This window comes from Myotis myotis, unplaced genomic scaffold (genome assembly GCF_014108235.1).
Source record: "Myotis myotis isolate mMyoMyo1 unplaced genomic scaffold, mMyoMyo1.p scaffold_m19_p_2, whole genome shotgun sequence".
Classification (NCBI taxonomy): Eukaryota; Metazoa; Chordata; class Mammalia; order Chiroptera; family Vespertilionidae; genus Myotis; species Myotis myotis.
The window spans coordinates 199,878,130-199,898,187 of NW_023416324.1; the positions used below are offsets into that span (position 1 = coordinate 199,878,130).

Sequence of the window (20,058 nt, forward strand, 5' to 3'; positions counted from 1 at the left end):
TCTGTTTGTTACTATTTTGTTTAGTGATCTTGAATTAATTATGAGTGATATTCATCTTTTGTTCTTTTTCTTTGTATTATGTTAGATATCATTGTTATGCTTAGTTCATAAAAGGCATTATGAATGTTTGTATCCTTTACAATGTACTGGAATAATTTCTAGAATCTTTACACTATATTATCATTGAAAGTAGGTAAAGGTCCCCTATGAAATCATAAGGGCCTGTTGCTCTTTGTGGTCTGTTTTAAGATTTACAATTTAGCCCTAACCGGTTTGGCTCAGTGGATGGAGCGTCGGCCTGTGGACTGAAAGGTCCCAGGTTCGATTCCAGTCAAGGGCATGTACCTTGGTTGCAGGCACATCCCCAGTGGGAGGTGTGTAGGAGGAAGCTGATCGATGTTTCTCTGTCATTGATGTTTCTAACTCTCTATCCCTCTCCCTTCCTCTCTGTAAAAAAATCAATAAAATATATTTAAAAAAAGATTTACAATTCGCATGGAGTCAATTTCGTAATATGTACCTCCCCAGAAAAACTATCTAGTTCTTCAAAGTTATTTTAACAGAGCACTTCAAAACAGATCTATCTGTGTGTGTCTGTGTGTGCATGCATGACTATACATGCTTTTTCATGATCAGATAGCTAGTGCTTTTCCTTTCATTAATTTTCTCTAAAACAAGATTTTAAGTTATTAATTAGATCTATTATTTTTTATTATTTTATTATCTGAAAAATTTCTTCTTTTATTTCTATTATTTCCATTTTTGTTTTATAAATACATATAATTTCTTATTTTATTGCCTTATAATTATGAAGTATTGTATGTCATGTTCTTACTTATGAAACTTATTAATATTTTCTTTTAATTTAATATGGAATCAATTTTTGTGAGCATATCATGAGTACCTGAGAAGAATGTGTATTCTCTATTCTTAGGGGATAGAGTTCAATATATGTCCATAAGATCTACCCTGCTGGTTATGTTGGTTGCATCATCTATCTCCTTTCTTACTTTTTGTCTACTTGTTCTGACTTGTACTGAGAGTGGCATATTAAAGTGTGTAGTATTAGTGTTTTCTCTTCTTGCATCTCTTGTAGATATTGTTTCGTAGATGCAGGATGTCATTTCATTAGAACTTTTCTATCTCCATGGATGATTTATAAATGTTTCTCATTTAAAGAATAGCAGAATGCATTGGAATTAACTTCCTGCTGTACATAAAAATAAGGTTCTACGGATTCTTCAAAATAAAATTCCCTGGAGAGACTTCAAAACAGATCTATCCTACCTCAAAAAAAAAATTCTGTACAATTTTATACCAGGAAATACTATGATAATTGTGCATATTATTATGAAACATTTTGTTTTAAAACTAGATTATTATTTTAATATTGAACGTTGAATACTTTAGCCCAATAAAATACTGACTTTTCATAAAATTTAGCTCAGTGCATCATCTTAAAAGCTCATATTGAAAATGCATAGGCTCTACCATCTGAATGTGTCCTGAAACTCAGAAGCAGATAATGTGGAACTGCACTGAAAACCATTGCTGTAGTCCACTGATTTTGCAAGTATTCCTCTTAAACAAGTTTTTATTCCTCACACAATCTACAATTCAGATTCATTCAAACCTATTATGGTACTTTGCTGATAAATGTTCCCCTTCTGGACCTTTTGAATTTTGACTTGATTATGATATATATTCAACAATTTAAAACATACTTAGGTTGAAAATAGGCAATATTATGGCTTTATTCTGAATAAAATATGATTTCCCTAAGTACATCATGCTTATCATCCCAGACAAAATAAGTCAGATGAGCTGTACTAGCATCTTAACTAACACCTATAAATAAAACTGAATGATGTGATTACTCAACAAATTCATTCATCATTATCATCATCATCATAAAACTTTGTATACCATAAGTATCTTGGCACTGAGTAAAGACTGTGAGTGATAAATAAAGTACAAAGAACAACCATGAACGGAGATTATTTGAAAATCATGCAATAAAACTATAACCACTTAACTCATTCAAACAACAGAAATATTAGTTTGAAGCCCAGCCTTATTCGTTTGGGATTTCTGTAGACTCCAGAACTAAAATCACCTCATGTCAGGTAGGGCTATATTCCAAAAAGTCTTTGTTCTCAGTTTTCGTTGTTTTGCTAAACTTTAGCAGCTAAAGCCTCAGGCACAGTTTCAACCGAGCCTGGGTTACAAAATCGTTAGATTGAAGTCTCATTCCAAATGACAAATGAAAGCATCCCATCCCTGTAATTCTCCACAAAATACAAAGGAAAATAACAGGTAATATTACTGTCTGTATGGCATTTGTCTGGTAGTTTCTCTGGGAAGCTGGTAGGTGAATTACTCATCATTTCCTGTAGTTGCAAAATAGATGCAGCGGTATGGTTGATACCGTGTGTTTGCACATTGCACACTGACAGTAATTTTCACAGAATAATTCTGGTATAACTCTGGCAGATGCCTGAAAATGCTGGCCTTATTTTCTCAGTGGTGACATAGAGGCAAGGGAGTTGGGGAATGCTCTGCCTCGGGCTATCAGTGTGAATCCCTGAGATGACTAAAGGCTGGGGAAGAAGTTCAAATCTGTCTTCATTTACCAGGCAAAGATGTCTCTAAAAAACTAATTTTCAATTTAGATATAAATGTCACCTTTGATTTCCCTCCATAATGTGTATAAACATAGAGCCTCCTTTGTCCTTATTTCAGAGTTCCTCACCTCATGCTATTGGAGGTGAAGCAAAAGTCAGGAGAATTACACTCATTTGAAAAATGACCAAATTACTATTGCCCTGGAGCAGGGCACAGTGGGAGTTTATCAGTGAGTCATTTTATGGTCTTTGATAATGTTTCTATCTCCTGAATCCATCCTCTGCTAATATTCCTATAATTTCTAAAGCAACTCTATGGAAAAATTATCAGTAAAATTGTTCTTCTCCAACAGAAATAGCTTACTTCACAAAAGGTAAAGTAAATTTTGTTTGTTTTTATCTCAGTTCAGAAGATAAATGTATGAAAGTCATATATAACAGATGTCACTATTAGACAAAGGAAAAACTCAAGGTATTTCCGTTTTTGAAATAAAATGAAAAGTCCAACCACTATTTTATTCCAGTTCTTTCTTATAAATAAGACTAAAGGAGAATTAATAAAACCATTTCATTTACAGGGTAATCATGCATCTTCATAAATATTTAAATATTAATTTAAATACAGATGTTTTGCTATTCAACAGATGCCTTACAGTGACATATGCAAACCAAAAAGTTGCATTTATTTCAGTTTTGAATGTGTCAAAAATGCCCTGGTATATTACTCAAGAGCTACCACTAGTAAATAATTCATTGCACAAATACTGATTTGAGATAATGTCATTCATCAGATCCTGCTTCTAAGAAAGAAGATACAGTAGTTATAATAATATTACACATATTATTAACTGTATTTAGGGAGCAATTATTTAAAACAGTATACTTGGTGCAAAGACCCATGAGATAGTAACTTTTCTACCCCATCAGTTCTTTTTGAAACAAACAACGTGGGCAGGAAGATATTAAATATGCTTTTATGCAACTTGAAACTAAAATTTGTCATGCAGTAATTATTTTTGAAGCATGAGTTTGGTTAATAAATGTTTCACATTTATAATAAATAGTGACTATTAGAGGGATAGTTTCAGGGGTTTTTATTTTACCAGAAGGGGAAAGTAAAATTCTTGTGAGTCTACGATCTACTGTGATCACACTTAAGTTGTGTGATTGTAATAATAAAGCTAGGAATAGGAATGTAGCAGTTATGCATTTAGTACATATATACTTTGAACAAGACATGATATATACACTTCACATTAATCTGACAGTTAAAAATCATAGCTAGTATTTTGCATTTTACATGAACAGAAGCAGGTCTCAGAAAAATTAGATGACTTATCCAAGGTTAATCCTCTGCATAACTTACATTCTTTTCTACAAATGCCTTCTCCCCTTGGTTAAGCTAAATCTTTGAAAATCATGATATAATGAGAAAAGAGTAGTGCCAACTGTTTGGGGTTCTTTGGGTAATAGCAAGGAAATTATACTTTCTTACAGGATATCATTTGGCCCTGAGTATAATGGTCCAGTGTAATTGTCAGCCACTTTGTAATGGGCTTTCATTGTATCTGGTTTTCTACTTTACTGCAATAAATAGGACTGCGCATTTAATGAGAATCACAGCTATAAATGTGGTATTATGGATGATGTCATATGCAACACATGAGACAATTATCTAATGAACAGTGCCTATGAGCATTCTACATTGCTTTTTATTTACATGTTTACAAGAAAAACTCTTTTGTAACCCATGAGGTGATGATGGAGGAATTATACAGTATTTTTTAATGGAAAAATTATGAAATAGTCACACTATCTGAAACCTAAAACGATGACAATATACAAATCAGTAGAGATGACACCTACTCCACATTTCCATACATACAACTATTCTCTCCAATATTATCTTTTTTGTCTGATTAAACTACAGGTAAGTCTGAACATTTAGTGAGTTAAGTAAATGTTAATGTGGTTCCTTGTTTCTAATTTTTATTTTAACTCAAGCTATTCTGAACAAATTATGATTTTAAAGACCTTCTCTCAAAACTTTAATTTTAAAACAACTTTAAGAAACATTTATATGCCCCAAATTTATTGAGTACCAACTCTGGGCCAATACCTTATTTGAGACTTGAGGATAGAAATAAATGATTTAGACTATTGGTTGAAATATGCAGGTTAGCCCTGACCAGTTTGTCTCAGTTGATAGTCGGCCTGGGGACTGAAGGGTCCCAGGTTTGATTCTAGTCAAGGGCATGTACCTTGGTTGCAGGCACATCGCCAGTAAGGGGTGTGCAGGAGGCAGCTGATCGATGTTTCTCTCTCATCAATGTTTCTAACTCTCTGTCCCTCTCCATTCCTCTCTGTAAAAAATCAATAAAATATATTAAAAAAAAAGAAACATGCAGGTCAATAAATGATTATCCAGGGTTCTTTTATGAAGTTCATGGTTTCCATATTAGTCTATGCATTAGTCTCAGGGAGTCCTGAAATTCTAAAATTATATGTAAATCTCTGTGGATTTATAGATATGAACATTTTGCTATGGAAGCTATTCATGGATTTCATCAGATTCTCCAAAGATTGACAATTAGTAGTACAAAGTTAGTAATTAGTAGCCCTCTTCTTACTTAGCAATAGAAATAAACTAGTTTTAGTGGTACATTTTTTAATATTTAAATAATTTTGGGCAGAAACCGGTTTGGCTCAGTGGATAGAGTGTCAGCCTGCAGACTGAAAGGTCCCAGGTTCGATTCCGGTCAAGGGCATGTACCTGGGTTGCAGGCACATTCCCAGTGGAAAATGTGCAGGAGGCAGCTGATCGATGTTTCTCTCTCATCGATGTTTCTAACTCTCTATCTCTCTCCCTTCCTCTCTGTAAAAAATCAATAAAATATATTTAAAAAAAAAATTTTGGGTTAAAAGTACTGTGACTTGCCCTGGTAGCTCAATCAGATAGAACATTACTTTAATATGCCCAGGTTGCAAGTTTGATCCCTGGTCAGGGCACATACAAAAATCAACCAATAATTGCATAAATAAATGGAGCAACAAATCTCTCTCTCTCTAATTTATAAATAAAATTTAAAATAAAAGTATCATGACTTGCCTAATGTCAACTAACTTTATAATAATAATAAGTTGTCTTTTGACATTGGCCAGAGTTGTTTCCCACCATATATTTATCTCATTGATATTATTTCAGTTTTTGTTCATACTCTAAGATGTTGGCTAACTATTTAGCCTGAAGCATTTTTCCTACATTCTCTTCATCTGTTAAGTGGAAACAAGGGCTTTCATATGCCTCCATGTTTAATAGGGAAAAATTCCAACCCAGCATTAGACATCCAAACTCTAATTTGGTTTTTATTTCAGAGAGGAAGAGAAAGAGGGAGAGAGAGAGAAACATCAATGATGAGAGAGAATCTTTGATTGGCTGCCTCCTGAACATCCCCCACTGGGGATCATGCCTGTAACCCGGGCATGTACCCTGACTGGGAATTGAATCATGACTTCCTAGTTCGTAGGTCAATGCCCCACCATTGAGCCACACTGGCCAGGCTCTGCTAAGTTTTTTAAAGAAGCACGTGACAACCAGAATTTTAAAATTTCAGTTTCCTGTGGGAGACCTAATCTCAGAACATTCTTCATCTAAGTCACCATATCTTTGCGGTCTAATGATCTTCAATCATCATAAATATAAGTTACAAAATAGAGATTCCATTGTATTTCCTCTATTCTCTGCCAACTAGGACAAAGGCATAAACAAACATAAATTTAGGTATTTCGACAAGCTTGGGCAAGATGTTCTTGTTAGGCCCGTAAACCAGATAAGGTAGTCAATCTGAGGAGGCCCATCTCCATGCATTCTAGTACAAGTCATAAATGGTTTGGTTGCCTATTTTCTTGTTTGTTTCCTTAACATTGAGGTTTGGTTTCTCGGTCAGGAAAATGAAGTTTTTCATTTATCAGTTTAAATGATAGCAACTTAGTGCTTTCTCATATGACCTCAGAAATTGTCACGTATCAGTGCATGTATATACACCTCTAAGAAGAATGGTTAGCTTATTTATAATCCTTACCAGAGGCCCAGTGCACGATTAAATCGTGTGCATGTAGGGTCCCCTAGGCCTAGCCTGCCATGAGGACCACGTCCACCGCCCTGCAACACTTCGCGGACGCTGCTGGTGCCGGGTTGGAGGTGAGGGTTGGGGGGAGGGCTCGAGAGGTGCTTCATGCACCTCCTGGTGACTGGTCATTTGGTTGGTCAAGCCTTATGGTGTTACGACTACTGGCCTTTTATAATAAAGATATGAGAACTGTATTAAAGATTGTATTTATTTTTAATTGAAAATTGGAAGGCATGAACTTTCCCCAAAAGGTAATGTGCCTTTCCTATTTTATTATAAAGAGTAAAGTTCATGTTACATTTCACATATTTGTCTAACATTTTACTGCTGTAAGGCTAAAAAATAGGAGGAAATTAAGTCAGTGTTAGCCTTTATAAAAGGCATTTTTACTCTGGCACACCACTGGGTGGAGTACATTGCTAGCCCAGAATCTAATATTACTGTATTCGAAGGTGTTTCTGTACTAGAAGAGAGAAACTCCTAATCAATTTTGAGGTTGGGTGTATTGTTTTAAAAAGCTGGACATGTTTAATAGAGGCCAAATGACTAAAATAGAATACCAACATCGAATATGCTCTGGCATTATAACTTTCAAGAATGGATCCCTTTCCTAGACCCATGGGAGATAAGGGTTGACACCCTGCCTAGAAAACTCGGAGAGATTTATTTGGAAGAAAGCCATTTTTATGTTCTGGTCAAAAGAGCAGCTGCAATTTGGGCTGGATTAGTGTTTTAACTCTACGTGGAAAAGCATAAAGCTTATTTTTTTTTTTATAATGGAATCAAACTCTACCCAGATATTGAATTTGACTTTTCATTTGATGTTGCTTCAATACAGCTTATATTGGAGCTGAGTCTTAATATTACAATAAAATGAACCCTGTCAGATGCTCTCTGGGACTATTGTTGTTGCTAGCATGTATCTGAATTTGGCCTTCAGAATATTATGACTGAGGATAATTTTTTATATGCATTAGTGCTCTGTAGTTTTCAATTTTCCCCGTTCCTTTCTTGTCTCTTTGTTTCTCTTTAAATTCTGGGGAAATGAAATTTACCTATCAAGTCTAAAAATTTGCAATCTTACAAATTTATTAGACCTCAAAATGCTGCAGTTTAATAAAATTGTGGCATTTTATAAAACTATTTAGAATCTATGATTCTAAATGTATACTTTCTATATCTCAAGTAAAGATATTTGTGTTCTTTGAAAGACAGGATTCTCAGTTTGACAATACCCTTCTCTTTGTTTCCTCTCTTCCTTTAATTCACTTTCCTACTCACAGTATACCTCTTGGCTTCTCTAAGCTTGCAGCTCTCAAACCTCGCCCTATAGCTTTCATGTTTCTAAACCACCCCTCCTGCTCCATTTCTATTCCAAAATGAATTCTCTTTCATCTGTGTATTCTTAACAGCCTCATATTTTCACTTCAGTAATTTTTTTTTCTAATGCTATTACGGATTCTTTATTTCTCTCCCCTACCCCTGCCCCCCACCTACTCATCCTCTCTCCCCCACCCCCAGGTATAATATCTCATCTATTTCTCTATATTGAACCCGTGGTTTACCCATGGGAGGGACTTTCTCATACACACAGCTCAATGCTATGATGATTTCAATGGTGCCAGCATATTTTAACCACATCATTATCATGTAGTCCCAAAGCCTTGCTCACTGAAAACACCATCTTTAAAAGGATTTTGTTTCCATTAATCAATTTTAGAACTTGAGATTCAAGCACATAAGGCATTTATTAGAACGCTGCCTACTTGTTCCCACATTCATGTCATTCTCTTGACTATCTAAGGAAAAGGAATTGTGCAAGAGTCTTTTCTCCTTCCATGCTTACCTCTCCTTTCTATATCCCATGGAGCCCCCCCCCCCCCCCCTGCAACGTCTATTCTTCCATACAGTAGTTAAATCAGAGCATGCGGCAGGACGGCATTGTGTGAACTGGTGGCCACACAAGTACTTTGTATTCACTGGAGGTTTAGAAGTACAGCAGCTGCATATAAATATGCATAGTTGAGAGATTCATGATGGTGCCACCTCATTCGAGTGCTGGTTGGCTGCAGTGCAGGCACTACAAATCAATGAACATTTTCCCCATCCATCAGCTGCTCGCTTGCAAGCAGACAAAACACTTACAATGCCAGAAACCCACAGAGAGCTCCTTAGTGAACGAAACCTCACTGTCACAAGATTTAAAATAGCCTTCTTCCTCCCACTCTGAACCTCCACAGCTCTCGACCTCAAATGTCTTTTTCTTATCCAATGTGGATCGCAAGCACTTAACAAATAACACCGGGAGAGAAAGAGGAGGAAAAAGGAGCAGTAATAAATCAGGGTTTTGAGGGTCCTCACATTACACTTGTCAAAAACAAAAGATTCTTTGAGCATTAACCCTTTTGGAGAATAAAAACCCACCATAAAGATGAATTCGTTTATGTTGACTATACTGCTTTATTCTTGTAGGGTTAAAGTTTTGAGCCATTTAAGTATGCAAAGTATTGTGCCATGCTGTTGCAGATACTTGTAATTTATTGGTAGTTATTCAATGGGTTTGAGCTTAAAGAAGTTATGATATTCTGATCCAAGAAAAAGAAATTATAGACATATTGAATAGCAGAAATCATGTTGTCTTCCATTGATTAATTTTTGTAGAGTGCTCAGATAAATGTATATTGCAAATCATTCACTCCATGTAGAAATTTTAATAAAAGTTTAATTTTATTTAATGAAATTCTATATGCAATATATTAATGAATCCAATATATATTTCTTGGAAAAAATATAAATTAATTACTTCTAGAGAACAAGTCTTTTTTTGTTTTTAGATAGATTATCATTAAGAATAAAAATAGTTCATTCTTATATAGAATGAGTACTTAGTCATTTAACAGCTTTTAACCTTCTCTGACAACTTGCCAATCAAATTTCTAGTAAAGGTAATAATTAGTTCAATCTCATTTATTTATTTATTTATTCCTCTTTTTCATCTGTCAAATACCTACTGTAGCATCATGGGACATAAAATATGTGATAACATCTATAGCCCCTGTTTTAAAAATGTGAATATTCTGGTTGGGGAGTTAGAAAATATAGATAGAAATTATCATGTGACTTTCAAATGTTGAAAAAGTCTAGTTCAGGTTTTGGCATGTTGAAGATACTTAGTAAATATTTAACAAATGTATGTGACATATTGATTTAAAACTGATCTAACTGATTAATATGCTTGGTTACCATATTGCAGGAAGAGTAATACCAAATATAGTGAAAGTAGTTATAATGAGCCATAACTACAGCTCAGAGAAGCTGACTGACATGCATACTGTTTATTTGCTTATGAGCCACAAAACCATACTCTGAACCCTTATCTGCTGAACTGCAGAGTCTATCCATTCACTTTCACAAAGCCATGTTGAATTACAAGGCCGAATGTGATAATTACTCGAGTGGATCAGAGGACTTAAAGATCACTTCCAGCTGGGATGGCCACAGAAGACATCATTATGAAGGAGTGGCATTTGAGCAAGCCTTTGAAGAATGGGTGCAGGAACAAAGCAAACACTACAGACAGGGGTGAGCAATGGTGAAACCTTATGACTCTAGAAAACAAGTTGCCAGGAAGATGAAGCCCATTGCTTTCAGGGAAATGGATGCTGCAAATAACACCACTATTTAAAGAATTGCCAAACAGGCTCCTCGCTTATTAGAAATGGAATCCACAAATGGATTTATATTTCAGGTTTAAAATGAAAGTCAGTTAAGCTGTCTGGATCCCAGTTTCTTCATTTCCAAAGTAAGGGCTTGAGCCAAACAACCAATTGAAGACACCTCTAAGGAGGTCCCTTTTGCAATGCTTTCATTTTCTTCCCGCCCCCCCCCCCCAGAAAATGCTAGAAGTAACTGATTCAATGTATAACAGTTATGTAAACTATTTACATGTAATTGTTCTCAGAACATGAAGCATATCTAGATATTTATATATCTATATCCATATCTATCTATCTATCTGTATATTTATATCTATATATCTGTGTATAAACCACTTATTTGCATTTAACTGGCTAATCTAAGCTATAAATTTAATTTCAAGAGAGCTTTTGCCCCATATGTTTTACCACTTTGCTTTCCATTAGTGTTTTAATACTAATTCTTATACCAATTTATTCAACATATAAGGAGAAAGTAAATATATATTAAACATATGATAAATACAAGTCTTGAGGATTATGCACTCTTGTATCTGATTCCATATTTCAACTATTGAAGAAGATCTAGAGATTGGAATATTAGATATTAAGTCAACAATAAAATGGCATTTTGGGGTATTTGAATGCTTTTGATTAAATTTACATATTTTCCACCTTTCTAGCCTTACTATAACTCAGATAGTTTTAAAAGCAAGATTTTGGAAATACATATCAAATATAAATAGATTTATATATAAGTATAATATGTATAATGAATGTATAGTGTGTGTGTGTGTGCACATGCTTGTATGCGGGTAAACAAGTTAATGGAACATGAGAACCTAAAAGAATAGCACAATACTTATTTTTTCCTGATTTCAAAGCTTTTTTATTTCTGTTAACATTTCTCCCCTAATTTTCCTCCCAAACAAGAAAAGAGAACAAAGGGAGTGAAGTGTTTTGTTTGAATTTAGGGTGAGAAGAAAATCAAACATGATTTTTCTCATAATTTTTGCAAAGGCTACAGAAGGAATATGAGCGGGCACTCTTCCTTGAATAGAATTGCCCTGGATGGAATTCCATCCTGCCATTGTTGCTGCCAGGCACGTTCAGGGGGAAATGGATGTCGTGGGAGTTCCAGACTCTTTCATTTTCCATCTCACACTCTCTCTTATGTCCTAAAATAATATGTTTTGGTAAACACTTATTTAGAGTCCAGTCTATTTGGAACTGAGCTGAATTTATTTAGTTTTAATGATTTGAATGAAACTGAACCTCATTTCTAGCAAACAGTATAATGCTTTGATCATTTCAATTCTGATATTAGGTGGAGATATTTTAAAGCTTATTTTGGTTAATCAATTTATGATCAAATTAGCTAACCTTCTTACCAAATATGTATTGAGCACCAACTACATTCATTAGTGCTGAGTCTACTTAAGATGAAATATTAACAAGGTTTCTGATATTGATAGGGCTTATATTTTCTGTTGAAAAATAAGATTCAATCCTTAAAAAGTTAACCAATATAAGGTCTTAGATAGTAAATGCTAAATGAGTAAAAGGTGTACAAAGGCCTTTGGAAGTTCAGAGACCAGGAATTGACACAAATTCTGCCTTTGTAACTAGATAGTATCAGCACCACTTCGTAATGGGAGAAATGTCTCAAGATGAATTTGCTTTTGGGTACAATCTCAGCAGATGCAATTTGAAAACCACTACTCCAGGCAATGAAAAGAAATGAAAAATTTGAGCTGATAATTACTTAACAAAAAGAAGATGAACTGGAGCAATGGGTAGATTGCAGCAAATTTTACTATCATAACAGGAAAAAAATTCTTTCCTGTAGAATATCCACGTACTATTTTGTAAGTATGATCTTGAATTAAAAGAATTTTAGTTTTTTAAAGGCATTTCTGATGAGAGGTCTGAGTTACTTTTAAGGTCATTTATTTTTGTGAAAATTACCAAACATATACCATGTAAAAATTAAGAATAAATGTTCTTTAGTAATTTCAAAAAAGGAGGGATTCTTAATTTGCTGTTGCCTAACTCACTCCCTGATTCTCATAGACAAAGCCAGGAAATGTCCATCTCTTTAGTCAAACTTCAAAAGTTCAGATTCTAACTGCACCATGTCATGCCTGGGGCATGCTGCTTAATATCAAAATTTCAGGCTTCTGCTCCACAAATTTCTTGTAAAGATGACATGTGTTATGTATAACACTAATGAACTAGCCTGGTGCCTGCCCTGTGTTGAAAGCTTAGTAATTATTAGTGTTGCTATCCATTCATTTATTCATTAGGTATTTATCTGTCAGGTACTGTGCTGGGAAGTGAGAAGATGAGGATGGATCAGACACATTCTCTGCCCTTAAGGAATGTTCAGTATGGTAGATGACAGAGAGATGAGACAGACCAAAGAGCAGGCACTTATACTACAATATAATGAGTATGCCAAGGAAAAGTAGAAAGAATAAATGGAGGACATAAAAATATATAACTGGTTTGGGAACAGAAAGAAGTTTGCCCATTGGTTTAATCTTTTAGTCACTTAATAAGTATTTATTTAGTGCCTGTTATATACCAGTTATGGTCCTGGAGGCTGCAAATATTATGATGAGAATAAAAATAGATACTGTGGGGGTTTTTTCTAGGTGGATGGGTATTATCTTATGGGAGAAGATAGTATTCAAATAACTACTACAATCAATATAAAACTTACAACTATAGTAGTTGCTACTAAGTAACCCAGTGCCTCTCAACTGGGGATGATTTTGCTCCTCTCAGGGGACAATTGACAATGTCTAGAGATATTTTGTGTGGTTACATCTCGATGAGTGTTATTGGAATCTAATTGGTAGAGGCTAGGGTACGGCTTTACAACCTGCATGCACAGAATAGGTCCCCTGACAGAATTACATGGGCCCAAATGCCCACAGGGCCTGAGTTGAGAAATCTTGAAGTCATCTCATCACTCCTTCGTGAATATAAAACCATGATGGCAGGGGTACCCTTCTTTTCTCCATAACATATTCTCAATGTATAGAAATGTGCTTGTCACATAATAGATACTCTGTAAATATCTGTAGGGTGAATGAATTGGTTGTGATTACAAAAAAAAAAAATACGTAAAGGTCTGGTCTTAGAGGAAGTAAGTTGTTAAGGAACTGAAAGACGGCTAGTGAGTCTGGAATCAAAGCAAGCACAAGAGGATGTGTCTATTGAGAAAACCAATGAAAATGGGCTTGTAGATATTCTGAATCTATTTGCAAGTCTCAACCACTTTATAGGTAAAACCTAAATTGTTCCTCCTGAAATTTTGTGCAGCATCTTTTTTAAATTTAATCACATTGGAGAACCCATTATACATGTTTAAGTAAATTCAATTATTTTCCTTTTTTGGTCAAAGAAGTCTAAAATGAACTCAGCCTATATTTTTGCCTTGGCTGATTTCTTTTTTCCAAGTTCTCTGAATCATGGTCTAGATCAAGAGCACCCATGGAGAATCATTTTAATAACTTAAGCAAATTTATATGTACGAACAGACACTCCTGGGAGGGACTGGATTCCTTAGAGCAGCGGTTCTTGAGGGAGTGTTTGTCGAGTGGGTGGGGTGCTGGAGCAGAAACAGATGGCTATTCAAAAAAGCTGCATAGACATCTATTTCTGCCATTTGAATCCAACAGAAAAGTAGAACATTACTTTCCAAGACAACCTGCTCTGACTCTCTAGACTCAGCCATTTTTCCCTTTACCCTCTCAGCTCCCTGTCTATCATTTCTCAGTGATGCCTACATTATAAATATCTTCTATTCTCCTTTACCAATGGGGAAAGGATTCAACAGCATGATAAAAAATGGTAAAAACGATTATGATGATTACATTTGTGAAAATTTTAATATATATTATGGATGAGCAAATTCAGCAATACATTAGAAGTTCTATCTATCATCCATCTATCATCTATCTATCTATCTATCTATCATCTATCTATCTATCTATCATCTATCTGTTAAATAGTTATACTCTAAGCAGTTCACCTTATCTGTGATTACTGGAAATGCAATTCTCTTCATCAGGAAGGATTTATGCCCCATTGCATACATATATGCGTGGGCGCGCGCACGCACACACACACACATACACACACACACACACACACACACACACACACACACAGATATTTTGGCAATAGCTTCTCCCAGGAGTACTGTAGTAACTGGCAACATTTAACAGCAAAAAGTAGGAGGGTGAGGGCATGTGCTGTGGGGTGGGAGCAGCTGGGGAGAGGTCAATGGGGGGGAAAAGAGACATATGTAATACTTTAAACAATAAAGAATTTAAATTAAAAAATTAATCTTAGAAAAAATACAAGCAAAGAGAAGTCTGACATTACATGGGGAATGTGGAAGTGAGGAAGTAGGGGAGGGAAGAGAGGGCATGCAGCCCAATGTTTATATCTATTCATCTCAGGAGCCATTCTATTATTAGAAAAAGGAAGCGTTTGGCTAAGAAACAAGCATAACTAATACACCATTTAAGTATTTTGGCCATTTTAAATCAAGACATTTGTATGTTATTCAATATTCTTATTTTTGAAATGTTATAATATATTTGTATAGTATGCATAATTGTATTAAAAATTGGATATCATTTATCTAGATCTAATTTAAGTTCAGTTTCTAAAACTGTGTGATTTGTTTGTGCTTTTTGTCTTGTTTTTCTGAGTACTACCACCCTTCTTTCTAAACCTGGTTTAACTGGAAAACCTAAATGTTACAAACTGAAATTTTAGCAAAAGTAGCTGAAACCGCCCTGCTGGCATGGCTCAGTGGTTGTGCACCAACCTATGAACCAGGGGATCACAGTTCAATTCCCAGTCAGGGCACATGCCTGGGTTGCAGGCTTGATCCCAGGGTAGGGTGTGCAGGAGGCAGCTAATCAGTGATTCTCTTTTATCATTGATTCTCTCTCTCTCTCTCTCTCTCTCTCTCATCAATGAAAATATATATATTTTTTTGGAAAGCAACTGAAGCCTAGCAAAGGCACTCCTAGAATCATAATCCATTTTCTAATGCAGAAGTAGAAATCTATTTCAATCTCTTGTCTACCTTGTAACTTCTCTGGTTCAGGTGAAAAGTGTTATCCTGCTGGTTGGTGAAGGGACCTCATGAGTAATTCTGTCTGCATCACACCTTTTTATTAAAGTAGACTATGTCAAGAATGGGCTCCCTGATCTGTAGTTTGAATAATCCTCACTCCCATGTAGGACCATGATTCTTATCTCCATAAGAACATCAGAGTCACTTCAGGAGCCTTTTCATAATGCACATGCATTGGCCCATCCCTGGATATGCTGCTTTAATGGGTCCAGAGGGGGGCTTGTCATGTGTATTTTGAAAAGACCTCTGGGTAAACCCCGTGTGCTGTTGGCTTAGAAATTGCTGATCCAAGGTTTCCTTCTTATAGTCATGCTATAAAAACCCCTAACCTTTGGAGAGTTCACTATTTGACAGAATGTAGAGACTACATTCTTTAAAACAATGACCTGCCACCCTATGAATTTTGGATGGAGACAAACTTAACATGACCTGCTTTTTTTCCCCCCACTTTTTTTTTCAATCCTCACCTGAGGATATTTTGCCATTGGTTTTTTTTTTGTGTGTTTTGTTTGTTTGTTTGTTTTTCTGGTTTTTTTTTGTGGGGGGGGGGGTGTTAGAGAGAGTAGAAGTGAGAAGGAAAGACAGAGAGAAATATCGATGTGAGAGAATCACATCGGTTGGTTGCCTCCTGTTCACGCCCTGACCAGGGCCAGGACTGGAAGGAGCCTGTAACCTAAATACAAACCCTTGATCAGAATTGACCCAGAACCCTTCCATCCACAGGCCGATGTTCTATTTACTAAGCCAAACTGGCTAGGGCTCTTCCCACAGTTTTTACCTCTGATTCATACCTTATTCAAAATCAAAGTCCTAAATTTTATCCCATGTTTAAATAATATTTTAAAGATAGCTTTTATAGTATAAAATATGGCCAACTACTAACTGACCTTAAAGACTCTTTTTTTATGGAGGTATAATTGACATGTAACATTATATTAGTTGCAGGTGTACAACATAATGGTCAATATTTTTATACAGTATGAAACAATCACAGTAAGTCTAGTTGCCATCCATCACCAGACATAGTTACAAAAGTTATTTTCTTACTATGAGAATTTTAAAGATTTATTCTCTTAGCAATTTTCAAATATGCCACACAACATTATTAACAATAATCACTGTGCTGTAAATTACCTCCCCATGATTTAATTATTTTATAACTTGGAGTTTGAATCTATTGGTCATCTTCAACTATTTCTCCTTCCCCACAACCACCCTCCTTTGGAAACCACCAATCTGTAATCTATATTTATGAGCCTTTTTTTGTTTGTTTTATTTGTCCATTGATGAAGAATACTTTGTGTATATATATATTATACAAATACTATACAAATGGCCAATTTTAAAATTAATATTTTTGTGCTTTATATGTACAAGGAAGAAAGTTTAGCCTTGCTTTTATTTATTCAACAGATAGAAGAAAAACTTTATCAGTAATGTTGAAATATAATTTCTGCTCTTCTTATGCTAGTGAAAGTACCCTATTACCTTTTGACCACTTAATCAACTCTTCATTGCCAAGTTCAAGGGGTATGTGTGGTCCTTACTTTATTGGAGTTTCCTGATGCATTTGACTTGGTCAACCATCCTGTTTGAAATTTTGTTGACTTTTGTGATTGTCTCCACTGTTATCATTCTAAACTTTCATTATTCCTCTTCCTTGTTTACTTAGGGATTCCTTTTTTTCTGGGAAAAATACTATTTATCAGTTTGGGATTTCTTCTTCTTGTATTGCAAACACTGTTTCTGGGTGAACAGATTGATTCTCATAATTTCAACTTGCACTAGTATGCTGGTAGTTCCCTCAATTTTTATCTCCAACGAAATGACTTCTTACCTGAGCTACCAGTATGTGTTCACTGCCTCCTACGTGGCTCTGCCAGTGCCTTATATTTCAAAGCCATATCTCAGTATTTGCCTCTTCAAATTATTCATGTTCTTATACCTTCTGCCCTAAGTGGTGGTATTAGAATGAACCAGTTTTTCAACCTGAAGTTTGAGAGTCATCTGTGACTCCTCCTTCAACATCATCACCTGTATCTGACTCCTTCCCCTATACCTTCAAAATATTTCTTGAAACTTTCCTTCCTCATTCTGTGTATTCCCCTTGCCCTGGTTGAGGACTGTCATCAAATCTCTTCTGAACTACTGCAAAACCCTCTTCATTTATTTCTCCATTCCAAATCTTGCCTGGTTAGTCTGCAATTAAGGAAAAATCTTAAAATATTACCCCACACATATACTTGAAAGACATCAACTATATATAACAGGAATTGCGATTATAACATCAAAGCCATCCAGAGACAGAGAAGCATGAATCAGACCATCAAACCTCAGAGGGAAGGTAGTAGGGGTGGGTGGGTAAGGGGAGAGATCAGCCAAAGGACTTGTATGCATGCATATAAACCTAACCAGTGGACACAGACACCAGGGGGTGAGGGTATGAGTGGGGTGGGGGGCAATGGGAGGATAAGGACACATATATAATACCTTAATCAATAAAGAAAAAAGGCATAATTCCCTATTCTTGCATCTGTGTAAAATTTAGTAATCAAGTAAAATATGCTATTTAAATAAGTCCAAATATTCCCTCAGAATCCTTCTCAAAACAGAAACCTAATCACCAGTTACCATATAAGATTTGGCAAACAAGAGTAAATTCATTTGTTATAGTCATTATGATAAACCCCTTAGGAAAACATAGGATTGTCCATAATCTGACTTTTTGTCAATGTCTCCAGCTTCATTCCCAGCCATTCCCCTGCCTCCTGTTCTCTGTAACACTTCAGGGATCATTTCCTTCTCACATTATGCTATTTCTTGTCTCTGGGTGTTGATTACACTGTTTCCTTTGTCTGGAGGCTTTCGCTTCACACTCCCAAATTTTTTCCAGTTCTAATTCCAGTTCATTCTTATCTGACCTTGTAGAGTCAACTGAGTTCTCACCCTCTTCCCAATTCCAGTCAGATGATGACTCAAATCCATGTTCCTGTAACCCCCTGCACATTTCTCCATCAATGTCTATCACTACTCTTACTACAGTCAGCTATTTTTTTCCAATTATGTGTTTCTCTAACCCACTAGATGAGCTATTTTCAAGCGGTGTGCCACGGCAGGCACTCTGGTTGGCTCAAGAATGTTTAAAACATGCAATACCTCACTATTTAGTCATTGGCACTGACCTCTTTTCCCTTAGATTTTCCAATTAAAAAAAAAATGACAACAGTCAACACAATACCTATCCAGTGTGAATGAGTCAAAATTATACCTACGGTTTTTTATCAGATCGGCAGAAAATATGATATATATTTTAGGTATGCTGCAGAATTTTAGTAATTATTTTATGTGTGCCATCAGATGAAAATGATTGAAAATCACTGCACTAGCTGGATGATAGGCACCTTGAAACAGAAACATGGTTTTATTATTCTTGGCAATTTGAGGACAACTTAAACACATAACAAAGTAACCTGTATGTTAAATTTATTAATTTTAAAAGTATTTCTGCATGTAGGAAAACATAGGTACATGTAGGAGAGGTTTTTAATCTTTCTTTAAAGCAAAAGTCACAAACTCTTGATATGTACTCTCCAACCCAATGCAGTTTACCTTGGTCCATGTCCTTAATTGACAGTGTCGGTTTGCTATAGGAATTTGAATTTTAGACATCTGTGTAAAACACAAAGCACTAAATATGTTTGGTGAAAAACAATTTTTTTTAAATAATGAGTGCAGAGAAAAACTTATTTTTGGAAATTGCTCCTAAATATCTAAATTCTGTTTCTTTTGTCATGAATTATTATTATGCATCATACATAAAAGTTTTATATATATATTATATTTATTCGTCCTTGCTCATGTTTAAAAGAAGACACATTGACTTGATTATTTGTGCAATATAAATTCTATTTATTCACCCCAGAGACATGCTTTGCTTTTATGTGGTTATGGAATATCTAATAAAAGTGTTTCAAGATATTTTATTACCTAATTTATCCTGCTTTTCTGGTTTCTTAGTCATAAACTGAAGACATAACTTTGCAGATGGAAACGTAGATACATGAGCTCTCTATGGCCTTGAGAAACATTCTATTAAAGTCCATTCTTATATATCAATATATTTATTAGAGCTTTCAGTTAAAAAAATTTAAGTTTCCTTGAACTTTTACTTGTCTAGTTTTTTTAAAAAACTAAACAGAAATGATTATATGGTTATGCAGGTATTTTCACATTGTCTAAATCTCAATTCTTGATCAAGGTGTGTGTGCGTGCGTGATTGTGTTTGCGTGCATTGTTTGAGAAAAAAATGTGAGAGAGAGGACAGAGGAAAAAGGGCTCATTTTCAAAATACAGATGCTGTGTAACTTGATCCAATAATACATGAGCTTTTGAGAAGGAACTTAGGTGAACTGGATCTCATATTTTACATGGAATGTTTTTGAGAA

General features: G+C 35.2%; 1 long non-coding RNA gene across 1 annotated transcript in view; it reads left to right on the forward strand.

Annotated features, from left to right (window-relative positions):
- Positions 1 to 20,058, forward strand: part of LOC118676054 — a 111,528-nt gene that overhangs the window by 22,563 nt on the left and 68,907 nt on the right. The gene's annotated exons all lie outside the window — the stretch shown is intronic.